Source organism: Tigriopus californicus, chromosome 8, assembly GCF_007210705.1.
Source record: "Tigriopus californicus strain San Diego chromosome 8, Tcal_SD_v2.1, whole genome shotgun sequence".
NCBI classification, from domain to species: Eukaryota; Metazoa; Arthropoda; class Copepoda; order Harpacticoida; family Harpacticidae; genus Tigriopus; species Tigriopus californicus.
This window is the reverse complement of record NC_081447.1, coordinates 7,762,490-7,769,823: the sequence shown is the minus strand read 5'-3', so window position 1 is coordinate 7,769,823 and position 7,334 is coordinate 7,762,490.

Sequence of the window (7,334 nt, the reverse complement as noted above, 5' to 3'; positions counted from 1 at the left end):
GGACTGCGACATTGCTAACATAAGTTGATCAATCAGCTTGTTCAAGGTCTACTTGATAGGTCTAAAACTAAAGATTAAAAGATTAAGACTGTGCAAAACGACATTGCACAAATGTTAGAAAGGAATAAAGAAATGCATCTGATATACCTGATTGGGATACTGAGATACAATTGATTGTTCGAGAGAGAGAAAGGCATTTTTTGTAAAGTAGAGTGAAAGAATAAATATCAACTACCTAAAGAACAAAGTGAATTGATAAAAGGGAAAGAAAATCCATCAGACTCTAAAGACGATGGAATTTGCTTCATAAAACCATTGATGACTCAAATTTGTTGGTGGACCAAATATCCTATAAAGATTGAAAGGCAATAAATAGACGAAATATAACATTTCATTTAAAAGTACTGGGGTTACATTCCCTGTAGCAGTTAGAAAACCCCGTGAAAAACCAAACCAAAAAAAGTAAACCCCTGTGTGGATACAACGCGGTAGGTTGGAAATATTTGTTACCCAAAAGATTGCCTTAAACTCAAAAGCAACGTTGCTTCCTTAAAAGAGCTGATTAATAACAAACTTCAGAGTTAAAAGGTAGTGGGGTGATCCGACCTCCCAATGTCCAGACCATTTTTGTTTGGAAATCAGGAAAATGGTTCTTTTCCCGGGAATTCCAAAAAAATATCGAAAAAAATGAAAGTTCACCATTATCCCCCAATAAAAGCTTCATTGAATGAACAAAAATGGAATTCATTCAATACGTACAAACAATAATAGTTGGAATGTTACGAGTAATAGAAATGAAATTAAGTGAATCATCCACATGCGAGCCTCTACATGGTAGATGCGAGAGAAATCGTCATATTGCCTAGATTTCCTGGATTTTTTGACAGGGTAAGTGCTGATTTGCACGGTGAAATTCAATGCCAAGCAATGCAATTAGCCCCTGGATTCAATCAGAGGAAAAAGCGTGGGCTCAAATTTCGACTAATTTTTAATGTGCATCAAATGCTTAATAAGAATGAATTATATTCGGCCTCTTTTCAAGCTCTTACACATTTAATCAATTGACACTTTGCAGAGGTAAATAGATCAGCTGGGTGCACAACATATACTCTGTACCAATGAGTTTTATTGGCGATCAGATTTGGCAAAAAACGCAAGGTAAGGTTCATATGCTGCATTCCTTTTTGTAAACTGAGGGATCGGTCAGCTCAAGTTATCTAAGTCAGGTTGGCAGAAAGCATAAATGAAATCATTTAGGCGAAATTGTTCGAGGCCAAAAAAAAAGTTATCATTTATCTTNCAGGGTAAGTGCTGATTTGCACGGTGAAATTCAATGCCAAGCAATGCAATTAGCCCCTGGATTCAATCAGAGGAAAAAGCGTGGGCTCAAATTTCAACTAATTTTTAATGTGCATCAAATGCTTAATAAGAATGAATTATATTCGGCCTCTTTTCAAGATCTTACACATTTAATCAATTGACACTTTGCGGAGGTAAATAGATCAGCTGGGTACACAACATATACTCTGTACCAATGAGTTTTATTGGCGATCAGATTTGGCAAAAAGCGCAAGGTAAGGTTCATATGCTGCATTCCTTTTTGTAAACTGAGGGATCGATCAGCTCAAGTTATCTAAGTCAGGTTGGCAGAAAGCATAAATGAAATCATTTAGGCGAAATTGTTCGAGGCCAAAAAAAAAGTTATCATTTATCTTCCTTCATGAAATCTTGCTTTGCGCGGTTTTGTTCTTAGCTAGGAGACATGTTCCACTCGCAACCAAACCCTTTAATAAAAATATTTGAATAAGCGACCTTCTAACTAAGTTTGACTCTCATTTGAACAATTGAGGACCGAATAATAATATTTACATGGCAAAAAAACCGGATTTTTCAGATTCGGAAAAAGGACTTATTTAAATAAGGGATTGTGATAGGGAGGTATCTTTCCATCAAAAAAACTTTTTGTCAAAAAAGTCATTTTCATATATTTTTTCGAGTTCCTCGACCTTGAATACCTGCACTTTGATGTTTAGCATGCCATTTTTACCGAGACACAGATATCATCTTAGAGTACCGTAAGGCTACCTGGGAATGCGCGATGCCGGCGGTTTGGGAGGGAAAATTCTGAAAATTTCAGAATCAATCAGATTTCAATATCAAGTGAACTTCGGTGAGAGGTGGAAAATTTGGATATTCCAGCTTCTTTATTTTTTGAAGCGGCCTACTGTTCATTTTAGAATTGAAGCAAGTATAGCTGGAGAACTGTAGTACTTTTTTTTAAACTTCTTGGAAAGTTCAGGGCAAATGTCCATGTGGCATTAAAATTGACAACCTTGTGTCCGTTGGGACTTGGGGGAAATTTGCCAAAAATCCCCCAACTTTAGTCCAAACTGCGGACAATTGAGAGTTTGACAAGTAAATACAGTTAGCCACCAAGTTTTGAATTATCACCTCATTTCAAATGCGCATGATTTGGAATCTATAATCTCATTGAGTTGCAATTTAAACTTTTTAGAGGTTTTGAATGACAGCAAGAACTCATATTTTGCCTTTTTATGGAAGCCCAAGGAACTTCCACAGGATTTTTTTTGCCTGGGGGATTTCCACCCAATATCAGCATGTTTATGTTATGGTGGATCCTCCTAACATCATGTAGTTCCGTAAGTTGATAACAATCCAATGCTTTTGCCTCAGCTATTGAATCCAGCATTCAAGTTGTCGAGATTACATGCATTAAAATACAAACCACTGGAATATGAATGAGGACCCAAAGAAAATTGTATTTAAAATGAATTAGCAAACCGCTTTGTCGTAAGTTTTCCCGGAAAAAAGACCAGTTCATTGCTTTTCTGCCGGTTTTTTTTTATTTTTGTTAAAGAGGTAAAACAGTCAATAGTGTGTCCATTTTTGCCACGTTTTGATATACGAGTACGAAAAAACAGCAAGAGATTAATGAAGATTTTGTTCGCCACTACCCATTTCCGTTCCTCAGAATTCTTGGCTGCTTCTGGACACTGCTCAAGTCCAAGTTTATACATTCTACTCAATATCATAGTCGAGTCCTGTGTGATTTTAGAAAAACCGATGGAAATCTGTTAATGAATCTTATTTAGACAAGTGCTTCCATTCATTATCCTTTAAATCCTTCAAATGGACAAGTTCAACCAACAAACACAAAGTAGGCTAAAATATAGAGAACTGGAGTGCTCGTACCGGATGGGAAAGCTCACTGACACCTCGCTAGAAGACGCAACAGTTTTGCGTTACCCGCCAATCGAGTGCTGGAACGTGAAAATGGAATTCACGGAGCACTTTCTCAGCGGGAGTGCTTCTGATCAGCTTTTCGGTCCAGTACTGACGTACACCATGGCTAATATGCAATGGCAACTCTCACCAGCTGTAAGAAAAGGAAGTCCCTTGAAGTGCCTTCTTGAGACAAAAGTAACATTTGAGTATTTCTTTTAATAAAAAAAAATATTAAACTAAGGAAATACCAATGGAAATTGTTTTCATCGAGATACACATAAATCACAGGGGGTCAGAAAAATAGTTCGTGATTTTGGTCAAAATAGTTGTTTTTTCTACAAAAATCAACCAGATCAAGGGCCAAAAATGTAAAACTAAGTTTAGAAAAGGTGAAAAAGTTATACATATATATATATATATATTTTTGGATATTAAAGTATTAGTATGGTATTTAAGAAAAGATGTGCTTGTTTCATATATGATTTCCTTGCTGTTTGGGCTCAGTGCAATCTCAGATCTTTGCCCTTGATCTGGTCTGGTGTAAAGGGATTTGCTGTTCTTGGATGAAGTTCTCCTCTTACCAACGGTTTGAGGATGGACACCGAAAGGCTCGTCCACCTCCCTGGGCCTCTTGCCGGTCTTAATTTTGGTTCTGACATCAAGTCTGCTCTAACTTGTATTTTAGGACATTGTTTTGGTGGCAACCGATGAGAGGGTACTATTTTCCCTTAAGTTAAAATTAGATCTTGTGCAGTATGACAACTGCAACGGTTCCTCTTAATGAAAGCTTGAGGCTTCATGTCAAACAAATCTTTGAGCAGGGACAAATATTGACCCGATTTTTTACATCAACCCTGTACTTCTCCTAAATTTCCCTTAAACAGGAAAAAAACCCTTTAATTTCCCGAAAATCCTCGGTTTTAGGTTATTTCATGGTTAAAATTCATGAAATAGATTTTTTGCCCAAAAATGACAAAAGTAGTTTAAATACTTAATTTAACCTAAAAGAAAAATTGTCATTTCGACCCCTATAGATCACAATAATCTGGTCTAGGGGAGTGGTATGCCTTGGTAATATTGTCCTGCTATGAAATGTTCTAGCACTGCTAATGCACGGGTTTCAGACAAGCAAGCAAGCCTAACACACATTTGTAAAGCTTTACCCACCTTCAACTGGATATGCTCATCGATATCTTTCCATTATCATAGAGGACTACACCTAAATCCTTCATGGATGAGACCTGTTGAATGCCATTACCTTCATCATTTGAAGAGGACTGTCTAATGGCGTCGATCAAAAGGTCATTGAGCGGAATTTCATTCCATTCAGTGCCATGTTACTCGCAGCAACCCAGAGTAGATTTGGTCTATGACCTGTACCAGACAACCGGAATTCTGACCATTTCTACCAACTACTAATTTTGTATCATCAACAAAGGAAGAGATGCTGATATTACTACTACCAAGCTTCTGAAGCGGAGCAATGAAGATGACATGGAGCCCTGAGGAACACCCGACTTGACATCATGTATGTCACTAAGGATCCCTCAACCTTAATAATTGTTTCCTACCACAAATGAAACTTCTTAACCAATTGACAGCCTTGCCTTGAATCCAATCTCATGGAGCCTGTTTAACTAAAAGGCCATGATCTACCTTGTCAAAGGCCTTGGCAAAGTCGAGATAAACTACACTAACTGATTCATGGCTCTCCCAGTCCCTCAATAACCTGCTCTATATGCTCAATCAGTTGGGTAACCGTGCTAAAATGTACTCGGAACCGTGCTGGCTAGGAGAAGGACTTCATGGGTATCAAGAAATTCAACAAGTTTGAACTTCATGATCTTCTCAAACACCTTCGCAATATTCGAAGTGAGAGAAATCGGCCTGTAGTTACTGGGGAAGCGACTTATCTCCCCTTTGAAAATTGGAACAACATGAGCTACCTTCAGAAGAAGAGGGAACTTGCCCTGGTCCAAGATGCAACGCATCAATTCGAAGAAAACAGGAGCAAGAAGCAGCGAGCATCTCATCAGAAACTAAGATGTCATACCATCAGGGCCAGGAGAGCTCGAGTGTCTGAAGTCCTTGATGGCCGCTAGTTAACCTGATCTGTAACTATGAGATCATCTAAACGCTCAACTTGACAAGCCTTCCCAATCTCAACAAACTCGTCAATAGAGTAATGGGCTGTTGCTCCTAAACTCTTTGGAGTTGAAAACACATTAGAGAACTGATCTTCAAGTATGTTGGCCATAGTCTTTACAGTGTCTATGGCTTCCCCATTGACCTCAAAGGGCCCTACAGGGTGTTTCATCTCTCTCTTAGAGCTTGAATAAGAGAAAAATGCCTTCGGATTCGATATCAACTCCTGAACTACTCTATATTCCTTTTTTAACTGATCTGTCTCAATGGAGGCCTTCATTCTACCTTGGATTAAATTCAACTTTCTTTAAGGCTGAGCCACAACTAGTGGATTCAAATTGCTCATCATCATTTTGTTTAAGGCTACATCTATGAACGATTCCTTTTTCAGCAATAAATTGAGGTCAAGATGCAAGAAAAATACATAAGAAAATCAAATAATGAAGGAGCCCGAGAAGGAAGGGTCAAATATTCTATTGGTCTTCTCTCTTATTTCTCGTGGCCTTTTAAATGTGTTGATGGTGCAGAGGTCTGTTTTTAAGGCCCTCACCTCGGTGGTAGGGACGATATTGCCCAACTTTCTTCACTGGGTGAGCTGATGAACTATTTAGGGGTAGATAAACTAAAGGTCGACCTGTAAAAGCTGCTCCACGGCTATCTTCCAACGGAAAACGGATTTCATTAAAATAAAAAAATAAAAAAAACCTTGTTAACCAATTTATAAGATACAATATCATCAAGCTTATTTGTAAATATAGATGTTGCTCAAATGGAATTTTAAAGTCATTGACGAAGCATAAACGCAAGCCAAGAGTATGCAGTACCTAACAAAACCTGAAAAAGCAATGCCCAATGCCTAACAAATTCCAGTATTTTAGAATGTAGTGAAGCTCATATGCAATCTCAATGAGCTTCTTAAGTGTTCCTGCGTCATCCCTTAGTCCTTTCAAGAGAATTTGGTTCATCAGGCAGATTGATTTAAACTGAAATCTCCTTGATATTTTGCTTAAAAGAATCACCCTCAAATTTTGGACCTTTTAAGTTGAGTTAAAGCATTGTAGCGTCCAGGTGTTGTTAAAATTAGCTTAGTCCATTGGATATAATAAATTTGGGCTTAGTTGAGGTGAATCTTAGCCTTAAATGAGCAGTTTTAATATGTAATTGATTTGTTAAACAGTTATCAAATCGTTGGCAGTAGATGGGATCCCGAAAAACTTCAATTAAATGATTAAACAATTACAAAAGTATTTTGCCTTTTGGGGGCATTTTTAAATATTCGAGTGGTTTTTAATAAATTTCCAAAAAGACGATTTTTTCATTCAGTCTTAAAATTTGTCTTTTTGTTAATATTTTTCACTGATGAACATCGATACTGAAATCTAGCATTAATAATCCAAATTTGTTGCATTTTCATACTTGGATACCTTTTTTCAAATAAATATTCACATCTAACAGGTAATGAAACATTCCCGATTATTGACCACACGATAGCCGATGGCATGAGTTGGCAGCATTTGTAATGGAAAGAGAGGTCACGAAGCAAATTAGAAATTATATCCAAGCAATTTTCAGTTCGGAGGGAGCAATTCAACCACCAAGATCGAATCTAACTTTACGTGTACGAATTCAATGCAGCATAAAAAACTTGTCTGACGCCTTAGAAATGAGACGTTCATACCTTAATTTGAGTGCTAGCTTACATTCAGCTTTAATACTTTACCTCTAATAGAATCCGAACATTACATCAGTTGTCTATGCCATGGCTTCGTTTTGGCCAACTTCCATGACATTTGACATTGCCCCTGGAATTTAAATCACTTCTTTAAATTACTGTTGTAACTCATCAAAATCCAGTATTTTGGAAAATAGCTACTAGAAGCCTGAAACTACAAATGTCTATGAAACTCGATTTACGGTAGACCGCTCCTACCTATTATGTCACT